At 40.9% G+C, this 16,978-nt stretch overlaps 1 long non-coding RNA gene across 1 annotated transcript; it reads left to right on the top strand.

The window, feature by feature from the left end:
- Positions 1 to 1,251: 1,251 nt before the first annotated feature.
- On the top strand, positions 1,252 to 15,709 carry LOC112630721. Its single transcript, XR_003120921.1, has 3 exons — positions 1,252 to 1,517; positions 1,850 to 1,928; positions 15,340 to 15,709. It is a non-coding gene; the product is annotated as an uncharacterized LOC112630721 (long non-coding RNA).
- Positions 15,710 to 16,978: the final 1,269 nt, after the last annotated feature.

Genomic DNA, 16,978 nt, shown 5'->3' with positions numbered 1-16,978 from the left:
GTGAAGACGAGTGACTTGCCCCAAAACACACACCTATGTAAAGGCAGGACTGTCCTGTAATCTAGGTGGCCCACCTGACCCCACAACATCAATGTCCCTGACTGTGTGTAGGGGCTGAAGATAGCAGAAAGGAACTTGGAGTGAGGACCAGTAGACTTGCAAGTAGATAACACCCCAAATGCGCTTCTGCCGCTGAATTTCTAAGCTAACCAAGGACTGTTACGTTCAGCTCTTCTAATTTATATTATGTTCATACAGACCAGTGTTTTAGCCTGGTGAGATATTTTTAGACTAGAAAACCTGTGCAATGCTGAGGATTAAACAACTTTAATTCTATTGCACTTACCCACATCTGGCAGGCAGGGTGTACCTTTATGTAAAATTAAAAGCCAATGAAACTTGCCATTTTTTTTAAAGTTTGGCAGTAAAATTGCTTTCTTCCAGTTGTTCACAAATGAAACATGCTGTGCTGGTTTCTGAAAACCAAGAAGCCTGGAGAGAAATTTATGACTTTGAAACAAAATTTAGAGGTTGAAGGATTTAGCAGTTTGCAAAGAACATGGAACTAAGCCCTTGAAAAAAACTGTTCAAAAAGTCCTGGCCTAAAGTGCCAACGTCGTTTTCAGAAGTCCCCGCAGAAGCTCTTAGGAATCTGAAAGTGTAAAAATGGGGAGAGAGCATTTTAAAGACATCTTTCCCCTGAAAGCCGGTGCTCGTGAGCCTGTGCATTTTCCCACACGAATATGCTCGGCCGTTATGTTAGCCAGGCATTTCCTGCGTACGGCAGGTTTGTTATCCTTCATTTTTTTTTCCTTTTCCTTCTCAGGGAATTATCCAAGATTTGTAGCCAGCAGTCTCTGCCATATTTTCTCTCAGCCCTTAGTCACACGCCCATATATGGAAATCTTTATCACATAGTCCCTGGCTAGGACAATTTATAGGAAGTGTTTAGTGTATTGTGGTCTTTATAACTAAGTCATTCTAAGGATAAAATGGCGGCAATTGGCATGACTATGTGTGCGTGTGTGTGTGTGTCTGCGTACGTGTCTCTGCGTGTGTTTAGCCTTTGGAGCTGCGAAACGTATTTGACAAGTTTGAAGTCAAGGTTTTATCCCCTCAGTAGTTCTTGTATAGCGAAGTGAATTTTTGCTATTTAGAAAGGAATCTTCCTCACTTTTGCCCTAGAAGTAAAGTGGAAAGGCATGCTGGGATATTTTCCCCATAATAAGGGAGTTCAACCTCTCCACATTTGGATATTTTCCCTGCTTAGGCAGCCACAGCACAGAGAGAGAATTAGTCACAAGGTTAGTCCAGCTTAAATAAGCAGAAGTCAAGTTAGTGCTTCACAGATTGGTCTTTTAGCAGATGCTCTGCCCTTTTGAGGAATGCAAGGGGCAAATGTGAGCTCTTAAGGATATTTTACATTTACGCAATGAGTTACGCTGTTCAAAAAACTTTCTCGTCTTTCTACCCTTGTGCAACCTAATTTCTCTTACCAGAAACCTGAGGCTCCAAAGGTAAGTCAGTTGCTTGAGAAAACACAGCTGATACCACTTTACATTCGGAAACTCCCAGCAGCTCCCACTGCATGAGTGATCAAGACCAAGCTCCTTAGGACAAAAGTGAAAGTTTGAGAAACATTTAGCAACCATTTATACACATAAGTACCAGTGGTTAGGCACCGTGAGGGGTCAAACCAAATAAGATGAATTCTTAGAGAGCTGTAATAGAAATGCGGGAATCTGTCATCATACAAATAATTAATTGCAGTAAGTGTCTTAGTCAGCTCAGGCTGCTGTAACAAAATACCACAGACCAGGTGGCTTAAATAACAATTTATTTCTCACAGTTCTGGAGGCCGAAAGTCCAGGGTCAAAGTGCCAGTGGATTACATTTCCTGGTGAGGACCCTCTTCCTGGCTTGTACCTGTAAGTGGCCACTTACAGGGTGAGTGCACTGATATGAGAGAGAGAGAGAGAGAGAGAGAGAGAGAGAGAGAGGATCTATTTTCCTCTTTTTATTTTTTATGTACTTATTTTTTTGAGACGGAGTCTCACTCTTGCCCAGGCTGGAGTGCAGTGGCATGATCTTGGCTCACTGCAACCTCTGCCTCCCGATTCAAGCAATTCTCCTTCCTCAGCCTCCCCAGTAGCTGGGACTACAGGCACCCACCTCCAAGCCCAGCTAATTTTTGTATTTTTAGTAGAGACAGGGTTTCACCATGTTGGCCAGGCTGGTCTCAAACTCCTGACCTCAGGTGATCTGCCCACCTCGGCTTCCCAAAGTGCTGGGATTACAGACGTGAACCACCGTGCCCGGCCTATTTTCCTCTTCTTATAAGGGCACTATTTCTCTCATGAGAATTCTCACCCTCACGACCTCGTCTAAACCTAATACTCCCAAAGGCTTTACCTCTAGATACTATTACACTGGGAGTTAGGGCCTCAACATACGATTTTTCAGAGGACATAAACATTCAGCCCATAGCAATAAGCAAGTGACTGGGGAAGAGTGGTCTGGGATTGAGCAGTGTTGAAGTAAAACTAGCTTTAAAAATCATGTTCTTCCCAATGGTCTCCCCCCATGGACTTGATCCAGGGTCTGTGAATAGCTTCATCCTGCAACTAGTGATGCATCAGAGCAAAAAAAAAAAAAAAAAAAAAATAGGCAGGACATAATGCAGCACTTAGGAAGGAGGACGTGTGTGCGATCATCATCAGACTTTCACTTGTAGGTTAAAAGAGAAGTGAGAGTTGCAGCTGTGTGTGAGGCCAGGGTAGGGGAAGGAGGAAGCTGGGGAGGGGCTGGCAGGGAAGACCAACACTATGTCATGGACAACCTCCCTGGAAGGTATTTCCCAAATTTCCTTCCAAGAAGATGGTCTGTTGGTACATTATTACTGACATTTTGGACCCAGATTATGTCTTTTTTCAGAGATATTTGATCACTTGAGCCCTTCTCCATATCCAGATCACCTCCAGGGTTAGTGAGATAGTTAACATATTATAAGTGATATTGACTTCCCCCCAGACGTGGTAAGAGTCTCCTTTTGTATAGGCAGTACAGGTTCTGTGAGTTCGGCCTGCCTGCAGTTAAAGTCTAATACAGGCCTGGGGATGAGTGTATTTGCTCTGCTAAGTAGTTGACTCTAGACACATTTTGCCTGTAGAGAGACCTGAAGTGGGCATGTGACTGTGTTCAAGATAAAACAAACAAAGAGAACAGCCTCGGGTGACCAGTGTCATGGAGCCCGGCCAGATAAACACCCTCTGGGTATACCCAATGCCAATTTTGGTATGGGGACCCTTTTACCCATTGTCCTGCATGGGCTTCAAGAGTCCCAGCAACCATTGGGAAATAATTAAATCACCTTATACGATTGTTCTTGGAAGTAAAATGCTAAGAACTGTTTGTACAGGTCAATCGAGTCAACACAGCAGGAAGCAGAGTTAGCTGCTTTCTTTTAAAGGGGCCTAGCACTATATTCTGCCTTCCTCTCTTCTTCCCTCCTTCCATGACTTCCTCCCACTTCAAATTGAACATCTACTATGTTCTGGTACTGCCCTAAGCACAGGGAGTACATAAATGACAAAAGTGTGGCCTGGCATTTGTCCTCTTTTATTCTGTGAATATTTATTTTATGTGCCAGCCTCTATGCCATGTACTAGGCATGCTGCATGGAACAGGAAATGCAGATTCTGCATTGTCAGGATACAGGATAGTGGTAATAGTGCTGAGTAAGTAATTAGGAGTGTCTCAAGAGTCACAGAACAGAGTTCCATGAGGACGTGTAACAGAAGGGCCTAACTGAGTTTATGGAATCAAACAACTCCTCATCTGAAAAGGAACATGGAGAAAGTGCTTAAAACGTGCTTTTACCTAAGTAAGGTCTATTTTAAATTCATATTCTATCTTCCTAAAGTTAAGACAATCATATGACTTTTAAAAATGTATTTTATTACATTATATTGATTACATGAGTCAAGCAACCAGTTTAATAAGTGAATTAGTTGCTCAAGATTTAGGTAGATTTAGTCTTTGGATGTTTTCGAGACGTATCTCAAAAGATCAAACTCAGATTCAAACTTCCTAAGTTCATATGGCAAGTTAGGCAGAATTCTAAGATGATCTCCAACATTCCCACTCTCTTCTTCCCTGGTGTACACATTCTCCCAGTTATTTAATCAAACTCTAAGCTGGGTACCATGAAGAGATTTTGCAGATGTAGTTAAGGTGCCAAATCAACTGACCTTAAGGTGGGAAGATTATCTGGGGAGCAGCAGGTGCTGATCTAATCAGCCAAGCCCTTAAAAAGGACTGGGCTCCTGCTGATGAAAGAGATTTGAAGTGTGAGATACATTTGACACTAGGGGGTGGGGAGGATTCGCCATAGCTGGATTTGAAGAGGAATATTAGGGGCCTTTAGGAGCTGAGAGCAGCCCCTAGCTGATAGCCAACAAAGAAATGAGGGCCTCAGTCCTACAACCTCAAGGAAGTGAATGCTGCCATGACCACATGAACTTGGAAGATGACCCTGAACTCCCGATGGAAAAAAAAAAAAAAAATCTTTGCCAACGCTTTTTAGCCTTGTGAGATCCTGAGTAGAGAACCCAGCCACACTGTCCACAGCCTTCTGACCTATGGCACTGTGAACTAATAGGTGAGCATTGTTTTAAGCCTCTAAGTTTGTGGCAACTTGAGACACAGCAATAGAAAACAAATACAGCTGCTGTTCTGTTTCCCTCTCAGTATGGACGTCTCTATTGCTTCCAGTATGACCCAAATCCTCTTGATTAAAAAGACTGGACATGTGACCAGGTTGGCAAATCATCATATCTCTCACCTCTGAGCATGATGATTGGCTCAGGTATTGGGATTGTGACCTAAGCTGTGCCACCAGTGTCCTTACCTGTGAATTATCAAAGATGAGCTTAAGGCAGAATGCTAACTTCCCCAGGAATGAGAGCCCAGAGCTGCCCATATCCATGACTCCACTAACATGATGAACCTGATTTGAACCCTGAAACCCAAAGAGCATGGAGAGTCCTGACAGTGTTTGAGACCCTGCATCCATTGTCTTTTGGCCACCTAAACCTATGCCCTTCCAGCAACTTGGTTATAGGAACCAAGGCTTCTCCTTTTGATTTGAGCCAGGTCATGCTGAGCTTCTGTTGCAGGCAGCCAGAGAGATCTGAACAATAAAGCTAGAGAGAAGAAAGAACTGTGAGCTAGAAGACACCAGTTCTGCTTATCAGACATTATCAAGACATGGAAGTGTCTCCTTGCACGTAACCTGAGTTTTCTATTTTGTTCTTATAAATCAGTGCTGAAGGACATCAAATGATAGCAAAAACAAATACTAGCCCAATCATATTATCAGAACTTGCAGGGATTTTAGATGCTATCTGGTTAAGGGCCCTAATTGTCTATGTATAGAAGCTCAGCCCAGAGAGGAGGAGCAGCTAGTTAGGTAACAAGGTGGTCATTCCAGAATTATTGGATAAAACTGACCCAGGTTGAATGAAAAATGATGCTCTCTGTATCTAATCCATTTTCTTCTGTTTTCCATGATTACTTGGGTCTTCCATCATTTCAGTGTCTTTTTCTCAACTTTTCTAAAATTGTGTCTACTGAGCACTGTGACTCTCATGATCCCTATGATATATTTTCAAGCTAGACTCTCCAGTTTCTGAATCTCTGGTGGTATCTCAGTTTGTCAGAGTGATTTCTACTTGATTCTACTAAAAATGTGTAAAACTGTCCTGTTGAACATACTGCAAGAAGCTATCCTGGGCACAACTTACCTTTGTGATGACTGTATAAGGATAAATTCATAAATGATTATCTCCCTTGAATACAAATGTAAGTTGTTTCCATAGATACCTGTTCACAAAGATTAATGAGATAAATGTTTTCCAATGCCTGGTTGAATTACACTTCTGACATACCAAATTGTGAACATCTTACTCCATTTCAACACGGAATTACAGAGTAGAAGATCTGGGAGAGGGCCTTAAGGATCACCAGACTCAGTCTCTCATGGATCAGAGAAGGACAATGGGCTCCAAAGAGCGGGAAGGCCTTGGTCAAGGTCAGAGCCTCTCTATTTTAAAAATCAATAGGTCGCCTATTGTGCTTTTAAATGAGATGAACTCACAAACATCTTTTCTTAAAATTTGCCTTTTCTGCATGTATATAAACAAAAGTAGCAAAAAATATGAAATGTAAAGATTGTCCACCACCTGGATTTCGGAGCAACTAGGGAAAGATCTGTTTCCGGGATTAAGAAAAATCTTACCAATGAGATAATAAAATAACCTATTTGTTATTAATTTTAAAACTTGAGTAATTGAAAGAACAGCATTGTTTTTCTTTATAAAAATTGATATACATTTATTTTTAAATATTTGGAAAACTTTAAGCTGTAGAAAGAAGGAGAAGAAATTGCTTATATTCGCACTACCCAACAAAACCAATTTTTAACATTTTTGGTGATTTTTCTTCAATCTTATTCTATATGAATAGAAAGTCTATGAGGATGGCAGTCATAAACATTTTCCCACGTTATTACATCTTCTTTATAAATATCTACTAAGCACATGTGGTATGTTTTTCTTTAGCAGCTAACTATTCTATTATGGGAATGCTGGTTTTAAAATAACCTTACAAGGAGCATCTTCATGTATAAATATATTTTTCCATATTTAGGAGTATTCTCTTATTCCTCATAAATGGAATTTCTGGATCTGTTGTGCATAGCTGCATAGCTATGTTGATAGACATTACAAGAATTAAATAAGTATGTTAATCAGAATGAGCCAGGCGAGCTGTGGTAACAAGCAGCTCTATTATCTCAATGACCTAACAAAAATAAAAATTTACTTCTTAGTCATGGGAATTCGTTTTTGGGTTCAGGTTACTCTCTGAAGCTGCTGTCCTCGTATGGGGACTTAGCAGTCCAGACTTTTCAGTGCTTAGGTTCTACCCTCTCAACCAAGCCTGCTCTCTTATTACATCTTTATGGGAAGGTTCCTAAATACTCACTCATACCCCATAGGCAGAACTTGTTACATGGCCCTGTCTGCCTTCAAGGCAGTGGGATTGGGTGGGAAAGTGTGGTCCATCCATGCACCAGAAGTAGGTGAGCACTTTCATGTTATTGACCAATTACATTTCACAACAATTCACATGCCCATCAATTTGCATGAGAAAGTCCTTTTCACCACATGCATTTACTATACTAATTGCATATTACTCCTTTAAAAAAAAGCTTTGCTACAGTGATGGGCAAAAATATTTAGTTTTTATCCCTTTGATTACCTCAAGGTAGACTTTTTAATTAATTCATTCATTCATCCATTTAATCAATCATTCAACAAATACAGTTATGCGGCAATGATGAATTGGATATGTGGTGGTGGTCCCATATGATTATAAGGGAACAAACAACTTTAACCTCAGTATGAATGAGGATGACATTGAGGAGCCTCTAGATGTGAGTCCTGAGGAACTGACAGAGTTGTGAGAGCTGGAACAGGAACTCAAGAGCTTAAAGAAGAGTCAAGAGAAAAGGAAACTGCAGAAGAAAAAGACAAAACCCTGAGAAAATTCACTGTCAAGGGTTTGGCAGAAGCCTTTGTAGACCTCACCAACTCAGAAAGTTTGAAACCATGGACCCTAACACTGAAAGGTTTTCATTGGTAGAGAGGAGTGTTCATGATGCATTATCTACTTACAAGCAAATCTATGATGAAACAAAGAAATAAAGCAAGCATTCTTTTCTTTTCTGAAAAGAGTGACACCTCCTCAAGAACAGCCCCAGGCAGGCCCTTCAGGAGGTGCTTCAAAAGAAGGTATTGTTTTCATAGATGACAGCTCCATGCGTGTTATTACCCCTTCAGTCCTTCCAGTGGGACAAACTGGAGAAGCAGAAGACAGTGATACTGATGATCCTGACATTGTGTAGGCCTAGGCTAATATGTGTGTTTGTGTCTTAGTTTTTAACAAAAATGTTTAAAAAGTGAAAAATAAAAAACTGTGAAAGGAGAAAAAAGCTTATAGAATAAGGATATTAAAAAGAAATATTTTTGCACAGCTGTACAATGTGTGTTTAAGCCAAATATCTACAAAATAATCAAAACATTTAAAAAATTAAGAAGTTTATAAAGTAAAAATGTTACAGTAAGCTAAGGTTAATTTAGTATTGAAGAAAGAAAAATATTTTCTATAAATGTAGTGCTGTCTAAGTGTACAGTGTTTATAAGGTGTACAGTTGTATCCTAAGCTTTCACATTCACTCACCACTCACTCATTGACTCACCCTGAGTAACTTCCAGTCCTGCAAGCTCCATTTATGGTAAGTCACCTAAACAGGACAAGGTGTGCCATTTTTTAACATTTTATATTGTATTTTTACTGTTTTCTGTTTGAATATGTTTGGATACACAAATACTTACCATTGTGTCATAATTGCCTACAGTATTCAGTAGAGTAACATGCTGTACAGGTCTGTGGCCTAAGAGTGATAAAATCATACCATATAGCCTAGGTGTGGAGTAGGCAATACCATCTAGGTTTGTATATGCATACCCTATAATGTTCACACAATGACAAAATTGCCCAAAGAAAACATTTTCATTGTAAATACATGACTGTATTTACTTAACAGGTGAACCAGGCACCGACCCAGGTATTAGGTCTCTAATGGTGGACACATACACATGGCCCCTTTCCCCATGGGCTTTGTGATCATTGACTAGTTACGGTGCCTCTTTTATGAATTGTCTGTAAATATCCTTGCATGTCTGTGTTTAGGGTTCTTTGCATTTTTCTTATTGAGTTACTTCAGCTCTTTATAAAGAAAAGATAGCAGCTCTTTTTTGCATTCACTGCAAACTTTTTTCAGTTTGCCTTTTAATCTTAATTTTGGTGATGTTTTCCCTTTTTTACAGATTTTTAAAATTATCTATTCAAATCTCTTGGTCTTTTGCCTTTAAATTTCTTTCCTTACTTTTAATCTTAGGAAATACTAAAAATGGTTATTTCTGAGTTTTTTAGAACTTTTCTCTTGCTAAAAATCACCTTGTGAGAAAACACACACCTACACTCACATATGTGTATGTATGTGTATAGATATTTTTAGAGAGAGAGCATGAGAGTGTGTGTGTGTGAGAGAGAAAGAGAAGGAAATAGAGAGAGATGGAAAGAGAAAGGAGGGAGAGAATTCAGTGGATAATTCAATTCCAGACTCTTTATGCAGGTTATGAACCTAAAGGCCACTTTAGCAATCCCAGTGCCTGCCTACCATTCCTGATTGCCCAGTCTTTTCTCCTCTTGGGGTTCCCAGATGGAAGGTGCTATGGAAGGTGCTTACAGTCCTTACAGCACTACAGAAGGTGCTGTAAGGACTAGACAGAAGAATAATGCATGGTCTGTCCTTCTAGTTTATAAAATCACACGCACAACTACACAGGCACATGCACGCAGAGCTCATTAATTCAAGGCTGTGTGTGGTAAGAAACGAGTGAGTTGTGTAGACTGGATGGACTCCAAACTTTTCGTTTTGCAACCCCGTTAGTTAAAAACATGTTGTGCAAGCACTTTCAATACATATTTCATAGAATTCAAGACACTATCAATTGTGCATTACATCATTACGTTATATAGCATGAAGAAAGAAAAATATCCCTGCCAAATTGTGACATAAGCTTTCTGTAGGTATTGATTGTAAAATGCATTTCAATATGAGAGATGTTAAAATGCGAAACAATGTGTGTCTCAGAACTGTTAAAAAATGATCATATACTTATAAACGGATATATTATGTCCTTTTAAAAGCACACACAAAAATGGGAGTTTTAAAAGGTTGAAATTTTATAAGCAAAAGTTCAATACCTTCCTGTTGTACCCCGAAGGATCACTACAGACACCCGACTCTGGAGGCCACTGGCATAGACAGAGGTCCCGTGTGGGTCCAGAAGAGTGAGGAGCTCTTAGCTGTCTGTGGGGCTCTGGGGAAGTGGACGAGCATTTCAGAAGTGCCCAAACACAGAAACAGGAAAAGCATCTGAGTGATATTAGGTGACAGTGAAGCCAAGGGACCAGAAGTGACTGTGATTCTCAGCCTCAGTGTTTAGGGGGAATGGCATAAGTAGGGTAGCCAGGCGAGGAAGCTACTCTCTGGGAGAAAGATAAACAATTTAGGGAAATAACGGCATGTAAATGGAGCTAATTTGAACAGTGTAAGCAGATGACAGCTGGGCACTGTATTTAATGTCAGCATAGACAAAGAGCAACACAAGATTTGGGTGGGTGCCACTTAAGGCTGATCTTACAAGTCAGACGTGCAGTGTCTGTAACAGAAGTCACAAGTGCCTGGCTCAAGATAGCTCCCCGACTGACGGTCACAATTTCTCCTTTGAAGATTAATCTCTTTCAGTTAAAGGACTGAAGACTCCAATTAAAATGCAATTACCCCCAACAGAGGTAACCAACATCTTTTTCTTGTGAGAGGACAGGTTGCTGAGAGGAAGGCACTAAAGAAATACAGTGTGAAAGCTGGAGGTGGATTCTTCTGGTATTCCAGAAGCTGGATAATTTTGGAATACTGGATTCTTCTGGAATGCTTCTCCACTTCCCCAGAGCCACACAGACTCAGCTAAGAGCTCCTCACTCTTCTGGACCCACACGGGACCTCTGTCTATGCCAGTGGCCTCCACGGTGGGGTGTCTGTAGTGATCATTTGGGGTGCAACAGGAAGGTATTGAACTTTTGCTTATAAAATTTCAACCTTTTAAAACTCCCATTTTTGTGTATGCTTTTAAGAGGACATAATATATTCATTTAGAAGCATATGATCATTGATCATTTTTTATCAGTTCTGAGACACACATTGTTTCACATTTTAACATCTCTCACATTGGAATACATTTTACAATCTACATGCAAAAGCCTATGTCACAATTTGATTGGCAGGGATATTTTTCTTTCTTCATGCTATATGTGATGATGTAATGTACAACTGATAGTGTCTTGAATTCTATGAAATATGTATTGAAAGTGCTTGCACAACATGTTTTTAACTAATGGGGTTGCAAAACGAAAAGTTTGGAGTCCATCCAGTCTACACAACTCACTTGTTTCTTATCATACCCAGCCTTGAACTAATGAACTCTGCGTGTGTGTGTGTGCCTGTGTAGTTGTGCATGTGATACTAAAATCTTGAAGGACAGACCACACATTTTTCTTCTGTCTAGTCCTTACAGCACCTTCCATAGTCTAGGCCAGCAGTTCTCAACACCATCAGACTTAACACCCCTTTTATAACTAGTATTTTATGATGTCCTTTTTATGATCTTAAAATTAAATTCACAAATACGTTTTTTAAAAAGCTCATATTGTATTAGTTGGGTTCCCCTCATTGCTAAAACAAACGTACCCTAATATATTTAATAACTTAAACACAATAAAAGTTTATTTCCAGCTCTCATGATAGGACTGGGCAGATAAGTAATGGGCAGGGAGTTGAAACAGATATGGAGGCATGCACCTGGGAGATTTCCGTGGGCCAGGCCTGGAAGTGGCATGTACCACTTCTGCTCAGGGGCCATTGGCTGGGACTCAAGCACATGACCACACCTGTGTGCAAGGGTGAATGGGAAATAGAGTCTAGTTGGGAAACCAGGAGAGAGAGTGGAATGTGGACTTTGGTGAGCATCTAGCAGTTTCTGCCACAAATATAATGCCTTGTTATAAAAGAGAAATAAAAGAATTTACAATAAAACAATATGATTTTCATTATGTAAACCCTTAGGATAGTCACACCAGAAGACATGAGTCAAATGCTTTCACTCATAAGGAGAATGATGTGAATGTGAAGGCCTTAAGTGCAGTTTAAGAGTGGCGTGTTGTATTAGTGACTAACATATCCTTCCCTATTTTACTATTACTATCCAACAGCAGTGTTTCCTTTTTTTTTTTTTTTTTTTTTTTTTACTAGTAATGAGAGTTCCTGAAATAGTGAAAAACACTTAGTAAAATTCTGAACAAAGCACAATCTTCCTTTAATTTATACAGCTGACATGTTATGGGAAAATCTGGTGCATATTAGAACTCTGCAACAAATGCTTTGTATTTATATGTAAAATCAAATTGGGCTCTAGGCTCAGATACTTATAAAGATTTTTTTTTTTTTTTTTTTTTTTGCCTCCAGGAATATCAAATGGGGCATTAGTAGGCCCTGAGGGATGAGGGAGAATCCTTCATTGTGCAAAACTTTTCCGGATATTGCAGGATGTCTAGCGACCCCAGCACTCTTGCTAAATGCCAGTAGTACCCTCCCCACATACACAAATCACTGTGACAACCACATATACCTCCACAATTTTCCAAAGCATTCCCATGGAGTCATACTGCTTCCACTGAGAACCACTGGTCTTACTCAATAAATGCCTGACAATTCACTCTTGGGTACTTGAAGAAATGGATAAACAAACTGATTCACTAATCCTGGCATCTTGCTATAAAGCAAAGAATATGAACATATTTGGAATGCCAGCCTTGTGCTATGCTGGGTGATTTTACATAACTATCTCATTTAATCCTCATAATGATCTTGCAAGATATTATAAACTTGAAGGACAGACCACACATCTTCATAATGAATGAAATGGGGGTCTTGGAGGTGAAGTAGCATGTCTGTAATTATATGGTGGGTAAGTATGTGGGAAGCTGGGATTGAAATCTGGGCCTGACTCCAGAATCCATGGTAAATATCCACCATTATTAGGATGCCCATATGTCTCCATTTAAGTCTACTGTCCTGGAGTAATGATTATTAGCACTCCCTTTCACTCTCAAAGAGTCCCAGTCTGGAGAGTAAATTACATGGCCACCGTAAATATTATATGCTGCTATTGTCATCATTATTTATCGCACAGGAAGGTCAAGAGAGAGGGGAAAAAAGCAATATTATTCTTTCTCAGACATCAGTGGATGACTGAGGAGGCAGAATGGGTTTTCTCTTCCCCATTTATCACCTGTGCACTTCTCAAATCATCCATGGAGATTTGTATCTGTTTATCTTCTGGGAAAAAAAAATTTAAACAGTAGGAAAATAAACACTTTCTAGATATTCAATCTTTTACTATCAAACAGGGTGTTGTCCTTTACCTGCAAATAAGCTATGCTGTCTCCTAAGAAAGACTAAGTACTCTTAAATCTGAGAAACAGCTGAAGATAGTGTAGGAAGCTGAACTGAGACACGCTGAGCAAGGTGATGCATTGATGCTTGCTTGCTTGCTTTTGATGAGCTGGTCACATTCTTGAAGTTAGGAAGAAATCCTCCCTTTAGATATTTAAGTTAGAAGCCTATTTCTATCAGCTTCTGGTTCTGACGGTTTTCAAACAATTGCTTTAAACAAGTCACAGTTTTAGACATGTCACATGCACACGTTCAGGCTCAGAGTTACGGGAAAGTACCAGAAAAAATTCACAGGGTAATTTCAACACCCAAATGCTGTCTCTGCCACCTCTCCCATCTCATTCCTGTCAATGACTCTCTCCCTCCACTCTGCCTACTATCCCCCCACCTTTTGTTTCAACTCCTTGTGGCATTTGGTGTTTCCCCTCCCAATCTGCAGCCAGGGTCAGCACTGGTGAGGAAAAGTGGGTCAGATTGCCCTCTGTCTCCTGGTGCTGAGCACTCCTATGTTGGTTCAAACACAGAACCAACTGAAACCCACTCAGGCCTTCCCCAGCTGCCATCAGCCACTACCCTAGTGGTGGTCTGAGGGATTTCTTGAAAAGGAAGTAACCTAGTGGTCAGCTGCCCTTCTTGGTTTCCCACCAGGAGCTCTAATAGAAAGAGTCCTGGTGGAGATGCTGAGCCTGACCTCATTGGGGGCCTATTGGAAGATGTGTCTTAGACCCTGGTGGCGCAGGGCAGAGAGGGAGCTTCCGAGCGCTTCCTGGTTTATCCATGCACCATTGCCAAGCTTGGGGATGATGCTTAACAAAGAGCATGGCATTCCATTGAAGACACTTAATAAAATTATAAAATTTAAAAAATAATAATGGTTGAATTGGGCTTAAGTAATACCATCCTGTTGTAGTTGTTTCCTTCAGCTTCAGTTGTATTTGGAAAAAAAAAAAAAAGAAATCACCTCAGAACTGATACAAATTATTAAAATTTCCCCCTCTTCAAGTCTCCATAGCCAAGTAGAAGGTGTGGAGACTGTCAAAAGACGTCTGAAACCTTAAAGGATAAGTACAAAATAATCCCTCTAAGTGTGGATATTGATCGCTTTTGTTGTATAAAGACAGATTGTTCTGCTGAGACCACAGGAAATACACTCCATAAATGCTATCTTTTCTCCCTCCCACATCCATGGCAGACTCTGTTAATTGATCACCTACTCTTTCTGGCTAATTCTTAATAGAATATTTCAGGGAGAAACTGATGAAAGTTGGCAAGGGAGATGAAAGCTGTTTTTCTTTCTGACCTAGAGTAAGCCCACAACGAGGTAGACATTCCCAGAATTTATCGCCCAAGGAAGTTATAGTATTTGATATAGGAATTCGGAATCTTGGAGAATGGACCTTAGACCACCATGAGAAAGATCTCCTAATTTTCTCTCACCCCATCAGTCTGTCTTGAGAAGTCTAGCTATGCTGGAATACTACCAGCTGGGAAGGGATTGATGTGGAGATATGCCGGGTGGTAGGCAGGGAGGCCCTGGAGAGGAACGCAAGCTCAAGATGAGTACTTTACATTTTGGAAGCCAGATTACTTACAAGTAGCACTTTGGGTCTGCTTTCTCTGCTGATATCCTGGAGCCTTAAGCAAAGTCGATCTATTCATTCATTCAACAAACAATTATTGGGCATCTATCCTGTGGCAGTCACTGAGCTGTGATCTAGAATAAGAAGATGAATGACACAGATACAATCTGAGGATGATAAACCAATTACAGCTATTTTTGATCTTGGTGGTAAGGGCTTTGAGTGGCAAAACATGGACAGAAATCTGGGGTGACACAGCAGGGGATCCCAGTGTTCTAGTTAAAAGGTATCTATTCTCCAACGTGATTTCACTGGATGGACTGGACACAGAGAGAAGAATTATGGGCAGGGCTTGGGCAGGAAGATTAAAGAGGTAGCTACTCCCCCAAGAGTTGGGGCCATGAGATCCAGGCACCTTATTCACATAAAGGCTCTTTTCTTTCACTGCCAACTTTGGAGGATCAGGGTTTGATTTTTTTATAGGGGGTCATGGAAGCTAAAACCTTCGCAAAGAGCAATTTGTGATCTGCTATTGTGTTTTTCTATTCCCTTCCACAGGTGATTCCTAGAAGTCTCCATTTTGAAGTTCTCTTGTCCTTTGACCAAGCATCCAGCACATCCTCACAACACTCCAAAGCCACCTTGAAGACTCTCTTCAAAGCAATTCTTACTGTTGATACCACCACCATTGTTCCTGACACATGAAGCAGGAGGACCCAAGGCCAGAGGTCATGGCGGAGAGATGAGCAGATAGTCCTCAAAGGCAGACAGGGCTGGGGTTGAAGAGGAATTCCCTAATAGCTGTTATAAATGGAGATATGACAGGTGTGAACAAACAACCTAGGACTGGAAGAAAGAAGAGGGAGGAGTCAGGTAGAAATAGTACTAAGAGTGGATGCCTGGGCTGTGTAGTGACATAAAGGGGCTTAAAGAGGGCTTAGGGAGCAGATCTGAGAGGAAGAGAATGAAGGAAGGTAAAGAATTCAGTCTTTGGCATTCCGATATGTAGTGAGGGCTGGGGGTGGTGACAGACTAGATTTAGGGAGTCTGAGGGTTGGGTGTTGGTTTGTGTTCTTGAAATTACTTCCTCAGGATTTTACATCTAACCAAATATTAACAATCATTTACTAAATAAATATTATTCCATCCCTGGATGGGCAGACGGGAGTGTTATGCCTGCCTCTCCCCATCCCGTATCAAAAAATTAACAAAGACAGTTCAATTCATGACCCCAAGGCTGTCACAATCCAGACTAAGAAGTGCCCTGAGAGCCTGGCGGGATCATCTTGGTGCACACTCAGTAGCCAGGGGATCTGAGTGGCCAAGGAACACCCAGAACTCCTGCCTTCTATAAGTCCAAGGCTGAGCATAGCAAAGTATGGAGAGGGGAGGGTCTTCTAACATTGAAGTAAGAAGGAGCAGACTTTTCAGCAAGAAGAAAAGTCCCAGAAATTCAGATAAGATTACAAACAAATTATAAAGCGATAGGCTGGCTGAAACAATAATATTCAAATTAGTTCAATTCAGCAAGTACATATGAGTGCTCCTGTGTGCCCATCCTGGGCTAGTCTACTTGAGGGAATGGACACAGGAGAAACGAACAGGGTTTAAAGGGGAGGTAGTTCTTCAGGCACAAAGCTCTGCAGATGGCTGCCTCTCCACTGGGAACCCCATGACAATTCACACAAGATCTCTCCCAAGACCTCTCAAAGCAATTATTTTAAGACCTCAGTCCCTGCCCCCAAGCATCCAGGAGTCTGTTTCACTGGTATCAGATCAAGCAGACCGTTCCTGAAACTTTTGTAGAGAAATGGAAGTGATTTGGTTAAAACAGGGAATTTTGGCTGGGCGCAGTGGCTGACACCTGTAATCCTAGCACTTTGGGAGACCCAGGCGGGCAGATTGCCTGGGCTCAGGAGTTCGAGACCAGCCTGAGCAACATGGCGAAACTCTATCTCTGCTAAAAATACAATAACGAAAAAATTAGCCAAGCTTGGTAGCATGCGCCTGTAATCCCAACTACTTGGGTGGCTGAGGCTTGGGAATTGCTTGTACCTAGGAGACGGAAGTTGCAGTGAGCCGAGATCATGTCACTGCACTCCAGCCTGGGCAACACAGCAAGACTCTCTCCAAAACAAACAAACAAACAAACAACACAAGGAATTTCAAAGATGAAAGCAAGAGCAAAGATGGAGAA

The sequence above is a fragment of the Theropithecus gelada genome, chromosome 8, assembly GCF_003255815.1.
Source record: "Theropithecus gelada isolate Dixy chromosome 8, Tgel_1.0, whole genome shotgun sequence".
NCBI lineage: Eukaryota > Metazoa > Chordata > Mammalia > Primates > Cercopithecidae > Theropithecus > Theropithecus gelada.
Note: the sequence above shows the minus strand (reverse complement) of the source record. Positions and strands in the feature narration are given on the sequence as shown.